We start from the raw sequence: 14,618 nt of genomic DNA, 5'->3' as shown, positions 1-14,618 counted from the left end.
TACACCACCTTGGTTCCTGCAAACACCAGTGAGTGCTGGAGCCTAACCCAGCCTGGAACACCCCAAACCCAGTCCTCACCCATGCCAAGGGACACTGTAGCCATGTCCAGCCAAGTTCACCAACTCCATTCCAGCTGTCATGCCCACTAGTGGGAACCATAGTCCAGTTGGGCCATGCCTTTAACCCCCCAACAATGCCTGCTCTTTTGTGCATGCCAGTGGTTTCTCTGGCTCAATCCAGCATAACCCATCATGTAGCTTGGCTTTTGCCATCTGATACTGCAGTCTGGCCTGATCTCTCCTGCTAGCAGTCCCAACTTTTACTGGTGGCTGCTGCAGCTTAGCCCTGTGCAGTTTGCCCCTCTTCCCTGGTTTTTATGCAAACTAGTAGGTATGATAGCCTAGCCCAGCCCAGCATGGCCTGCACTCCATACTGGCTCCTGTACATGCCAGTGTACTACAGTTTTGCCTAGCTCTGGCTTGTCTCCTCCTCCCCCAGGCCAACCCACATACCTGTTGACAAGTGAAGCAACCCTTCTTGTCCTGACCAACACCCAGCTGACTCACAGGCTCACCAGTGGGAATGATGGCCCACCAGGGGTGTTCCGCAAGTTCTCCCTCAAGGCCACTCCCAAACCCATATCTCTTGCATGTTCATGGGTGTTAGGCCTTCCCTGGCACAGTCTGCCCTCCAATCTTAGCCTTTGTGTGTGCTGGTGGACGTTGCAGCCTAGCCTACTGCATACCCATTTTTTGGGTGGTCCTGTGGTGCTGCATCCTGGATTAGCCCAACCTGATCCCAATCCCAGCACCTATGAGTGTTGTTGAGTTCCATGGTCATGCCTAGCTCAGTCGTTACTACTCCCAGTCCTTGAGCAAGCCAACTGGTATGGCAGTCCCAGAGGACTGACTGAGCCCATAAGTTCTCCACAGAATCTGCTCTAAGATCTGGTTGTCTAGCGTGCTGGTTAGTGTCATGGCCCAGGCTTATATGGTCTACCCACTGCCTTGACGCTTACTGGTAGGTACTGTGTTCAAGCCCTGCCAGGCAGGCCCCTAGCCATGGCTTTCATGTATGCCAGTAGATGGTGGTTGATACCAACAATCTTCGTTCAGGTCTCCCACATGCATGAGTGTATTGCTTTGATTCAGAAAATTACTCGGGTTTCACTCCTCTAAACCACTCAGTCTCAGCCCCCTCATTTACCTGCAAGTGCAGTATACTAGTTGGTGGAAGTCCCCCAGAAGTCACTCCTCCCTCAGCAGTTCTCTGAGCAATCCACAGCCCCCCATCCCCATGAATGTGCAGATCCCCAAGCCCAGTTCTCTGGCAGTGTGTTGTGCCACCCTGGGCCTTGCCTATCTGCCAGAAGTTCTTGCACACTCAGGCATGTGTCCCCAGACCAGATGTCTGCCCTCCAAATATTTTTTTTTGTAAATGGTAACTATGTTGATATATTTAACAATAATTTGGCTTTAACCAGGCCCAGAATACCCATCAGCTATTGGCTGTTTTTCTCCCAGCCGTGTAACACTTGGGCGTCCCAGGGGCAGGTTGCCTGCTGTGTTGCAAACCTGCCGTGTGTGTGTGTGTGTGTTTGTGTGTACTGCTTTAAAAATGTGTTGTCAAGGTTTTTAATAGTCTAAACTTCAATAGGTGGAACTGAAGTCCCTTTCTCTTGAGGGTAAGTTACATCTAGCAACTTGCTTCTAATGAGTAGAACATGGCAAGAGTGTTGAATGTATCTCGTGAGACTTATCATAAAGGCTTTGTGGCTTGCTTCTTAGCCTATCTTAGTTGATCAGCAGTTGAGGGGGAAGCCAGCCTGTATGTCGTGAGGACTGGCCTGCAGTCCTCAGAGAGGTCCTTTGTTGAGGAATGAAGTTTTCTGCTAACAACTAGCACACATGAATGGGTGATCATCTTGAAAGTGATCTTCCTGTGCCAGTAAAGCCTTTGGTGACTGTATTCCCTCCCAACATCTGGACTGCAACTTCGTGTGTGGACCTGAATAGAAGGTCCCTGGGTGACAGCTCAGATTTTTTCCCCATTAAACTGTGAGAGTAAGTGTTTGTGTTTTTAAACTACTACAATTTGGAGTAATTTTATTATGCAACAGTAGATAGCTAATTGAGAGTGGAATTGTTTGTCCTTTTCTCACCTAATTCTCCCTTTTCATCTCTTTTTCTAAATATTCAGACCTTTAGGACATATTACATTTGTGCTGAGTTTTTTTTTAAGGGCTGTGTTAAGTTCCTGACATTTATTACTCTGTTATTTTCATTCATTACTCTTTTTAAAAAAATATTTATTTATTTATTTAAAAGATTTACTTTATTTTTATTGCAAGTCAGATATACGGAGAAGAGGAGAGACAGAGAGGAAGATCTTCTGTCCGATGATTCACTCCCCAGGTGATTGCAATGGTCGGTGCTGTACCGATCCGAAGCCAGGATTCAGGAACTTCTTTGGGCTATCCTTGACTGCTTTCCTAGGCCACAAGCAGAGTTAGATGGGAAGTGGCACTGCCAGGATTTGAACCTGCATGCATATGGGATCCTGGCGTGTACAACATGAGGACTTTATCTGCTAGGCCGCCACACTGGGCCCAAGATTTATTTACAGATATACAGAGAGAATGAGGGTCAGAGACAAAGATGTTTCATTCGCTGGTTCACTCCCTAAGTGATTGTTATGGCTGGAGCTGAGTGGATCCATAGCCAGGAGCCAGAGGTTTTTTCCCGGGTCTCCCACGTGAGTGTAGGATCCCAAGTCTTTGTGCCATCCTCATCTGCTTTCCCAAGCCCCAAGCAGGGAGCTGGAAGAAAAATGGGACCACTGGGACATGAACCGGTGTCCGTATGGGATCCTGGCACTTGCAAGGTGAGGACTTTAGTCATTAGGCTACTGCATGGGGCCCCTCATTAATTTTGTAATTCTTGTTTTTCCACGAAGCCTTTCTGTGGGTATCCTCCTCCTTCTATTTTTCTTTCAGAATAGCTTTAAATTTACAAAACAAAAATTGTGAAGTGGCACAAAGTGTTTCATACAATCCATACAAAAATTACTCTTTCTTGGGTGATCTTTCATCCCTGATTTATCACTTTAAAAATCATTTCAATAGAGATCAGATTTTATGTGTTTTTGTAATATTGTTTTAAAGCACTCTTCCACTTTCCATGTTCCTTTCTTTTTTAAAAAGGATATTTATTTATTTTTTTATTGCAAAGTTACATCTACAGAGAGGAGGAGAAGCAGAGAGGAAGATCTTCTGTCCATTGGCTCGGTCCCTAAGCAGCTGCAGTGTGCTAGTCCTGCACAGCTTGTCCCCACCCCTGGCTTCTGCATGCATTGTGGGTGCTGTGGCATTGCCCAGCCTGCACCCACTGCCAGCACTTTCTTGTACTGATGAATGCTATAGCCTGGCCCAGTCTGTCCTCCAGACCCAGCTGTTATATGTGCTGGGGGTACTGCAACCTGTCTTAGCCTGGTCTGCCTCCAGCCCTCGCTGTCATGGCCTGGCTCAATCCACCCTCAGACCTGGCTCTTATGCCACTGGGTACTATGGTCTGGACCACACCTGTTCCTGGCTCTTCTGTGGGCTGGTGTCTACTGCTGCCTAGTTGGAGAGAACCTGCTATTCCCCAAGAATCCCATCCTGGCTTTGCCGGAGACAGTCCCCACATGCAATAGTGGATACTGTGACCTAGTTAGGGAAAACTTAGGAACCTCCCCCAGGTCCAGTTTACTCACATGCAGGTTGGTGCTGCTGCATATCCTAAACCAGCCAACTGACAAGCCAGTGGGTGCTATGTCCCAGTCTGGAAAACTTCCAAGGACCCCCACAAGGCTTGCCTGCATCCCAGCTCTTGCATAGGGCTTGCCCCCAGCCAACTGGGACTGATCTTACAAGTTCTTTTTCAGCCATGGCATTGATTTGTGTATAAAATACTATTGATTTTTTGAGTTGATTTCATTTCCTGCACTTTGTCAAGCTCTATTACAAGTTCCAAAAGGCTCTCTTTTTAAAAGATTTATTTATTAAAAAAATTTATTTGAAAGATTTGTATTTAGAGAACAGCCATACATAGAGAGATATCTTCCATTTGTTGATTCATTTCTTTTTTTAAAAAAGATTTATTTATTTATTGGAAAGTCAGATATACAGAGAGGAGGAGAGACAGAGAGGAAGATCTTCCCTCCGATGATTCACTCCACAAGCGAGCGCAACGGCCGATACTATGCCGGTCTGAAACCAGGGGCCAGGAACTTCTTCCAGGTTTCCCACGCGGGTGCAGGGTCCCAAAGCTTTGGGCCGTCCTCGACTGCTTTCCCAGGCCACAAGCAGGGAGCTGGATGGGAAGTGGGGCTGCCGGGATTAGAACCGGCGCCCATATGGGATCCCGGGGCGTTTTAGGCGAGGCCTTTAGCCGCTAGGCCACTGCGCCGGGGCCTGTTGATTCATTTCTCAAATCATTGTAATGGCTGGAGCTGAGCTGATCAAAAGCCAGCAGCCTGGAGCTTCTTCCAGATCTCCCATGTGGGTACAGAAGCCCCAGAACTTGAGACATCTTACACTGCTTTCCTCAGGCACATTAGCAGGGCTAAATTAAATTGGCACTTATATAGGATGATGTCACTGCATGTGGAGGTTTAACATGCTACATCACCATGGTGGCACTTCCAAAAGTGTCTTGGTTCCCTTATATGTAGGCATATGTCATCTATCAACAGAAACAGTTTGATGTCCTCCTTTCCAATTTGTATCCATTTGATTTCTTTTCTTACCTAATGGCTCCAACTAAAACTTCTATGAAGAAATTGAATAATAATGGTGAGAATGAGCATCTCTGTCTGGTTCCAGACAATATTCTTCTGTTCAATATGATGTTGGCAGTTGGATTTTCTTATATTGCCTTGGTTGTGCTGAGGGATGTGCATTCTATACCCAATTTGCATAACTTTTTTTAAATCATGAAAACATGTTGTATTTTATCAAGTACTTTCTTTGTATCTGTTGAGAAAATTCATGTAGTTTTAATTAATTAACTTATTAGAAAAGCATATTTACAGAGAGGAGACAGACACACACACACACATACACACACACACACACAGAGTCATTTTCCAAATGGCTGCAGTGGCTGGGACTGAGTTACTAGTGTTTCTTCTAGGTTTCCCACCCCGCATGGATGCAGGAGCCAAAGGTCTTGAGCCATTTCCACTGCTTTCCTAGGCCATAATCAGGAGTTTGGATTGGAAGTGAAGTGGCTAGGTGTTCAGCCAGTGCCCATATAGTACTACTGCTCCTTGGTGTTGGCCCCAAGTTTTTCTACTTTAGTTTGTTAATGTGATGTATTATTTTTACATTGATTTGTGTATATTTAATCATCCTTGCATCCCTGGAATAAATCTCAGGTGGATGACCTTTTTGATGTATTTTTATATTTGATTAACAAGTATTTTGTTGAGTACTTACATATATGTTCATCAGGGATATTGGTTTGTAGTTCTCTTTCTTTAATTCTGTCTTTTCTGGTTTTGAAATTAAGGTAATAATACTGGCTTCATAAAAGGAGTTTGAAAGAGTTATCTTCCTTCAAATTGTTTTGAGTAGTTTTTGAACTTATTTACTTTTTCTTTTTTAAAAATTACTTTTTTCATTTAAATTGAATAAATTTCACAATATAGTTTTAGGATATAGTGAAACTTTCCACCATCCTCCATCATGCCTATATTATTATTATAATATAGTTCTTCATAAACAGTTGTAATCCCATCATTGTGGAAATGGACAATGGCAGAGTCCAACATCTTATTGTCAAGACATATGTCAGAGTTTCATTGGGAGTCCATCTTTGGACTGCATACTGCATTGTACCCTCATATCTGGATATGACAGTCTCCATTACACAGTTACTGTGCATCCCCTTAAATGAAAAGCCACAAAAAAATCAACAACAGAAAGAAAATCAGAAATTTACAACTTCGTGAAGTCAACTAACATGCTACTGAATGACTAACAAGTTGCTTAAAAAATGAAAAAGAAACTCAAGAACCTTTTTGGAACAAATGATGTTACTGTATGACCTATGAATCAGTGAAGAATTTAACATGAGAAAAAGGACTGTTTTGAAGAAATGAAAACAGAAATATTGAACTGTATGAGATATATTTTCTGCTGATCTTTGTTGGTGAGGTGTGTCTCCTGTAGGCAACAGATTTTTTTGAAAGATTTATTTTATTTTTTATTGGAAAGTCAGATATACACAAAGGAGGAGAGACAAAGAGGAAGATCCTCTGTCCACTGACTCACTCTTCAAGTGGTCTGGAACAACCGGAGCTGAGCCAATCCGAAGCCAGGACTGCCAGGTTTAGAACTGTCACCCGTATGGGATCCTGGTGTGTGCAAGGGAAGAACTCCAGCTGCTAGGCTACTGTGCCGGGCCCTGGTTTTTTTTTTGATCCAGTCTACTAATGTATGACTTTTGATTAAAATATTATCTTTTTCTTTTTGGAGAGTCATATTATCTCCATTGTTCATTTTTGTTTTTGTATTTCTACAATTGTTGTAATGCCTCTGGGGAATTATTTGTTGGTATCTTCTCTAAAGGCTTTGTTTTTGGAAATGTGCCTTTGTACTTGCTGGAATATTTGTACCTTTAGTGGATATCTGGAAATTTGTACTAAGGGGATCCAGGGAGCTCTAACCAGAAAGATTTAACCAATCCCCATTGCCATCTCAGTTTTCCACACTATCTCTTAAGTCTCAGGATTCCCATAATCACAGGATGGTAGGGTGTCCACTCTCTTTCCTCTGAGCCTCATCATCCATGGAAAAAACCATTTCATTCCTGAAGCTAATTGCTTGAACGACAGAGGTTAGCTGGTACCTCACCTTGGCAAGCTGAGTTTGGTACTTAGATGGGAGGGGAAGTTGGGGGGCAATGTCCCCTCTCTTTATGGGGCTTAATGGACACACTGCCCTCCTGCCAACTCTCTAGAATGGACTTAGCTAAGATGGTTCTTCTCGTACAATATCCATCAGTGTTTTGGCTGCAGCATCTTCCACTGACTGTATTGCAGGAAGACACTATCCCCTAACCCCCAGTGGTAAATGGGTGTCTTGGTAAAGAAATTATCATTTCTTTATGCAGTTAAAGAGACTCCCCCCCCACTAACTCTTCAGGATAGACTCAAATTCAGCGGGTACCATGGAGTTTTCCTTCAGACGTTGGAAATACATCTGAGGCCACGGGCCCACCCAAGGATGGATTCAGGATCATGAAGGAAGAAGACAGTGATGCATTTATTGTTTTGAGAACAGTGACCAGCAGGTGGAGGCAGGCACCCCTCTCAGAAACTCAGTTCCTTTTACCCCTACTGTGCAGAGGTTCCTTCCCTCAGTTCCTCATTGATTGAGAAACTTGGAAGGTACTATCTAAACCTGAAATGGCACCTAAGTCAGGGTGGGGAGGGGTGACAGGGGTGAGTGTTGTTGGGCAGATCTAGGACGGGGGAAAGGGAGTTACACTGTGATGTCATCAAGATTTCAGGAACTGAGATCCAAGAGGGCTGTGTAAATGGGCAACTGGTGGGTACAGATTACACAACTGCTGAAGGTTACATAAGCAACAAATGATATATGGTTTGTGAAGCAAACTCAACAGTTGACCCACTTTGGGGGATTTTGCAACCCTCAGTCCCCCAGACTACTGAGGCCTAGTATCATGGTTACATTAAAGCTAGGCTCTTATGAAAATATACCATGGTTATTTCTCACAAGACACACTTAAGGCTCCTCTTACCTTTCTGAGAAGATGGTGTCCCCACCCCCCTCCACACAAACACACCCCCTTGTTGACTGCAGGAGTCTCTGGTGATGTCTTGCCAGCTGCTCTGTATTTGTAAAGTCTTTGATGATACACAGAATCTGTCTCCTTTCTGTAGAATTAATACTGAAAACTTGTAACTTTCGCTTGAATACATGGTTCTTCACCCATACTGGTATTTTTGCAAGCTCAAAATCTGTGTGTCTTTGCCCTATTCATCAATCTTGGATCCAAGCTCCCATATTTTTAACTCTTATGTTAGTGTGATGTGTTTGTGACAACTCTTAAACATACAGATTCCTCTGTGTTTAGCATCGCATGATAGCATAATATGTTTGTCACAATCCACATCCTGGCTCTTCTGTTTTTAAAATCCAAACTCCTTCTGTCTCTTCCACCCCTTCTAACCTCTAGTAAATAATATTTTATCTCCAGATTGAGTTTTTCTTTATTTCCCATTTATGAAGGAGTATGTGTGGTATGTCTTTCTGTGTCTAATTTGTTTCATTTGGTATCATGCCCTCTAGTTCTATTCTTTGTGGTTTTGATTTCACTGGTTTTAAGTAGTGTTTAGGATTTGTTTTTTCATTAACCTATTGGCCATTTGTATTTCCTTCTTTAAGAAATGTCTATTTAGATCTGTCTATTTAAAAGTTGGATTATTTGTGTTTTTTCTTTTGCTGTTGAGTTCTTTACATATTTCAGAAATCAGACCCTTGTCAGATGTATAGCTTGCAAATACTTTCTTCCATTCTGTAGATTTTGTCTTCACTTTGTTGATTAGTTCTTTGGTTTGAAACAGCTCTTTAATTTTACAAAATTTTATTTTTTTCTAATTTTGATTTTATTTATATGCCTTTGGAACATCCTTGTCCATTCCATTGTCTGAGAGTGCTTTTCTCTATGCTCTCACCTAATAGTTTAGTAGTTTCAGGTCTCAAAGTTAGGGCTTGAATCCATTTTGAGTTACTTTTCATATGTAGTGAGAGATAAGTGTCATTCTTCTGAATAGGGCTATCAAATTCTGTGGTCATCATTTATTAAAAAGACCTTTTCTAGTTTACATTCTTATCACCTTTGTCAAAGATGCCTTGGCTATAGATGTGTGGGTGTACTTGTAGGGTTTCTGTTCTGTTCCATTGATACATAGATTTTTAATTTTTTTATGCCAGTACCATGCTGGTGTAATTACTTTAGTTTTGCAATGTGTTCTAAATTCAGATACTGTAGTGCTTTATTTATTATTTTTGTTTAAGATTGATTTGACTATTTAGGGGTCTTTCAGTAGTATTATTCCTAGTTCTGTGAACAGTGACATTGGATTTTGATCAGGAATACATTGAATTTGTAAATTATTTTGGGTAGTGTGATTACCCTAATCCATGAACATGGGATGTGTTTCAATTTCTTTGTGTTCTTTTAAATTTCTTTCACTAATTGTTTACAATTTATATAGTATAGATCTCTTACCTCTTTGTTAAATGTTCTTTAAAAGATTTATTTAGGGCTCAGTGGCGTGGCCTAGCGGCTAAAGTCCTTGCCTTAAACACCCCAGGATCCCATATGGGCGCCGGTTCTAATCCCGGCAGCTCCACTTCCCATCCAGCTCCCTGCTTGTGGCCTGGGAAAGCAGCAAAGGATGGGCCCAAAGCCTTTGGGACCCTATTGCCATGTGGGATACCTGAAAGAAGTTCCTGGCTCCTGACTTTAGATCAGTGCAGCACCAGCCATTGCGGTCGCTTGGGGAGTGAATCATCGGACAGAAGATCTTCCTCTGTCTCTCCTCCTCTCTGTATTTCTGACTTTCCAATAAATAAATCAATCTTTTAAAAAAAAGATTGATTTATTTATTTATTATTTGAAAGGTGATTTACAGAGAGGGAAGGGGACACAGAGAGGTCTTCCATCTACTTGTTTACTCCCCATATGGCCACAATAGCTGAATTTGGGTTAGTCTGAAGTCAGGAGCCTAGAGTGGGTCTCCCACATGGCTGCAGGAGCCCAACCACTTGGACCATGCTCTGCTGCTTTTCCAAGTATTTTAGCAGGGAGCTGGATCAGAAGTGTATGGCCAGGACTTGAGCCAGCACTAATGGGATGCTGGTGCTGCTGGCTGAGGCATAATCTAACTCTCCATGGTACTGACTGCCTATATTTATTTCTTTTTTTGTTTGCTATATACAGAAAACAGAATTCTTTCTTGGCTTTTCTTCAGATTATCACAATTGCTGTATAACAATGCAACCTCTCTTTGTACACTGACTTTTTCTTGTGTAACTTTGATAGTTTATTTACTAGCTTTAAGAGCCTTTGGTAGAGCCTGGGTTTTTTCCTAAGCTTATGTAATCTATAAAGCTGACAGTTTGGCGCCCTTCTTTCCAATTTGGTTTTTCCTTTTCATTCTTTCACCTAATAGAATTCCTTATAAAGAAGGCCTTAAATAAAGAGTAAAGGTAGTGACAGTGTGTATTCTTGTCTTATTCTGGATATTAGAAAGGCTTCAGATTTCCCCCATACAATATTAATGTTAACAATTTTTCTGTTATTTATGGTACTTACATTGAGTATGTTCCTTCTGTATCTAATTTGATCAGAATTTTTATTATGAAGGGATTTTGAATTTTTTTTAGTTCCTTGTGTGAATCTATTGATATGATCATATGATTTTTTTGCTTTTTGTTGATATGGTCATACCACATTTTTGATCTTTGTATATTGAACCTTGTTTTATTCCCTGGGCTTCATTCCACTTGATCAGAGCAATTGACAGTTTAAAAATACTGTTGGATTTAATTTGCTAGTGTGTTGTTGAGGAGTTTTGCACGTATGTTTATCAAAGATATTTGCTTTAGCTTCTTTTTTTCCTTTTGTTGTTTTTGGGTGTCACTGTGTGCTTTTGGTGTGAAGATATTGCTGATCTCATAACATGAATTTGGATGAATCTATGTGTATTTTATTTTTTAATACTTTAAGAGAGACTGGTGTTAATTCTTTAGATGTTTGATAGAAATCAGCAATTAGGCCATCTGGTCTTAGACTTCTTTATGGTGGGGGAATTCTTTTATTAATTAATCTTGCTACTAATTGCTGACCTATTTAGATATTATATTCCCTCATGATTTAGTTCTTAAGTTTTATGAGATTTCGTTACTTATTTGAGAGGCAGAGTTACAGAAAGAAAAGGAGATACCGGGAGAGAGATCTTCTATATGCTTGTTTATGCCTCAAGTAGCTGCAGTGGCTGGAGTTGGCCAGGAGTCAGGAGCTTCATCCGGGTCTTTCATGTGGTTGGCAGGAGCCCAAGTACTTGGATTATTTTCCATTGTTTTCCGGGTGCTTAGATAGGGACCTGGATTAGAAACAGAGCAGCCAGGATTTGACTCTCTGATTAGGGATTTCAGTGTTGTAGGTAGTGGCTTCAGTGTATGCTACAGTGCCAGCCTCACATTCTGTTCTTTTAAAGGTGTGTCTGTTTACTTGAATGGGAAAGAGAGAGATTGACTTCTATTCATTGAAACACTCTTCAAGTATCTGCAAGAGACATATGTTGCCCAGGCTGAACCAGGAGCCAGGAATTCCATACTGATTTTTCACATGAGAGGCTGAGGGCCAAGCATTTGTTTATCTTACAGTGTGTTTCAAGGGCATTAGAAGGAAGCTGGATTGGAAGCACAGTAATTGGACCGGATCCTGAACTCTGATATGAGATTCCAGTGTCACAGCTTCAGCTTAATCCAATGCACCAGAACACTGGCCCCGCATGATTCAATGTCATTAAGGTATATGTGCCCAATAATTTGTCAGTTTCCTTTAGGCTACTGACTGTTGTCTTATATATATCTGTCACTGGTCATCTCTAACAATTGTTTGTATTTCTGTGGTGTCAGTTGTAATGTCCCAGAAATGGAGTAGTAAGGACTTCATCAGACATAACTCAGTCTAACACAGGCCTCTGTTTTATTATTAACATTTCTTCTACAAATTTTGGATTTAATTTGTTTGTATTTTTGAGATAAAGTGATAAGTTGTTTATTTGAAACCTGTATGTGTGTGTGTTTAATGCAGGTAATTACTTTTATATAATCTTTCTTTTTGGTAAACCTTCCTATATCATATAGGTTTCGATATAGTATGTTTCCATTTTAATTCATTTCAATAGATTTTTAAGTGTCCTCTTTATTTTTTTCCTTGATCTGTGATTGCTTGGGTGTCAGTTATTTAATCCTTTGGTATTTGTTCAGTTTCCCAAGCTTTTCTTGTTGCTGATTTATAGTTTTATGCATTATGATTAGAAAAAATATGTGATATGATTACAATTCTTTTGAATTTGTTGATATGTTTTAAAAAGACTTATTTATTTTATTAGAAAAGTAGATCTACAGAGAGGAAAGACAGAAAGATCTTCTGTCCACTGGTTCACTCCCCAAGTGGCCACAACAGCTGGAACTGAGCTGATCCAAAACTAGGAGCCAGAAAGAGAGAAGGAGAGGGGGAGGGAGGGAGGAAGGGAAGAAGGGAGAGAGGGAGGAAAAGAGAAAAAAAGAAAGAAAGAAAGAAAGGAAGGAAGGAAGGAAGGAAGGAAGGAAAAGAAAAGAAAAAGAAAAGGAAAGGAAAGAAAAGGAAAGAAAGAGAAAGAAAAACAAAGAAGCAGAACGCAGCCACATACTACTTAAAAGAAACTGACTTATCAGAACACATAACCCACCAGTGAAAGGACAAAACAAAGCATGAAGGTCTCATTTGGCTCAATCTAGCAACAGGAAATAATGCATATAAATGTGTATGGACCCAAAATTGGAATACTCAAACATCATAAAGCAGATATTATTAGACTTAAAGGAAGCTTTTAATATAACAATCTAGAGGATTTTAACATCCTTCTTTCCAGAAGCAAAAAATTGACAAAGAAATAAGAGTTAAATTGCACCCTCCCTAGAAAGGATAGTCTATTCAACAAAAGATGCTGGGAAAATTGGGTCCATGTGTGCAAAAGTATGAAACAAGAATCATACTTCATCACCCTTCCCTTCCTTCCCTCTCACTCACCCTCCCTCCTTCCTTCTTTCCAACTTCCCAACCCTCATTATTTTGCGTTGTATATTTAGATTTTTGACACATTTAGAAATCATTTTTGTATAAAGTTGGTTATAAAGATAGGGAAAGAGAGAAACAAAAGCAGAGATAACAACCTGTAAAAGTACTCTATGTACATCATTGCTCTTCACCTTTTGCATTTTGATTCTAGTTCTTTCAATATTGCCTGTCTCTGAAGGTTTTAATGCAGTGATTATAATTTTTCAAGTCTTCAAAACAAAGATATAAATGGCTTATAAGCTATGTTTACAATATGAAAACCTTCTGAACTCTGTATAATTGCTCTTAGCAGTGAGTTTTCTGCTTTCTGATGTTTTCTTCTTTCTGAAATCTGTTTCACCTTGAAGAATTTTGTTTAGTATTCCTTGTAACACAGATCTCTGGCTGAAAAGCTCATGTTGATTTGTCTGGGAATATCTTCATCTCTCCCTTATATCTGGATGATAGTTTTTCTGGACACACTATTCTTGGGTGTCATTTTTTGTTTTCCCTTCTGTGTTGTGAGATCTCATCCAACTCTTTCCTAACCAGTAGCATTTTTATTGGGAAGTTGGCAGGCAGGTGAGTTGGAACCTCTTTTTATGTTGTTTGCTTCTTTTTTCTTGCAGCTTTGCAAGTCCTCTTTCTATTTTTAACAGTGGAGAGTTTGACTATGTGTCTCAGGTTGGAGTCATAATTCTGTCTTCATGCTGTCCCATGAATCCTGTAGTCTCTCATCATTCTTCATTCTTTTCCTTGTTTTCTCCTTCTTCAGCCATTTATTTTCAAACAGCTTATTATTGAACTCTCTGATTCTTTCCTTCAATTTAATATTTTCTGTTATCGATGGCTTCTGTCAATTTTCATTTTAGGGCTTTTATTTTATCAAATTGGTTCCATCTCTAAAATCTGTTAGAATATTGAATTGGTTTTCTAGTTCTTTTGTGTTTCACTGAACAGTTATTTTGAAATTTTCATTGGAGCATTTGGAAATTTCAATTCCTAGCTTGTTGGTTTTGTTCACTTTATTTTGGTATTTAGGTGAGGTCATGTTGCCTGGAAGTTCTTGATATTTGCTGATATATATCATGTGCTTTGAAAATTGGTGATAATAATCTGGACTGATAGTATTAAAGTAGTTTTGTGACTGTCCTTGAAATTCTAAACAATTTGCTTCTTTTTCCAAGACCACAGATACTTCTACTCTCCTGACAGAATCTACAATATCTTTGCCCTAGTTCTATTGTTGATATGTTTTTGTTGATTTAGTCTCATAATTCTCTCCAAGCTCAGATTTGTTCTGAATCTTCAGTTGATGTGTTGTTCAATGTGAAATGAGGACGTGCCTAAGGAATGTTGTGTCAGTACAGGCCTCTTTCATGGTGCCAGGTCACATCCAGAGCCCTCATTCCACCAAAGCAAGCACTTCCCAGGGCTAGGAGCAAAGCTCACCCTGAAGTGGTCTGTCTGCTGCTGGGACTCACTCCCTGATGCTGTGCCTGTCAGCTCCTGATGATGCATGTATGGTGACTGGAGATGTCTAAGTTTACTCTGCTGGGATCGCACAACTGTGCTGGGTACTGAAGCAGATATTCATGCTCTGTCTGCAGGCACTGACACAGGGACAGTGTCTATTCAGATCTGCTCAGCGTTTCATTTTGAGCCCGGTATTGCTTTGCAAAAGTGTCCTGTGGTTCCTTGCTGTCCACTCA

The sequence above is a fragment of the Ochotona curzoniae genome, unplaced genomic scaffold (genome assembly GCF_017591425.1).
Source record: "Ochotona curzoniae isolate NIBS_2020 unplaced genomic scaffold, NIBS_Ocur_1.0 scaffold_1037, whole genome shotgun sequence".
Taxonomy (NCBI): Eukaryota; Metazoa; Chordata; class Mammalia; order Lagomorpha; family Ochotonidae; genus Ochotona; species Ochotona curzoniae.
The sequence above is the reverse complement of the archived record's forward strand: the minus strand, read 5'-3'. Positions refer to the sequence as shown.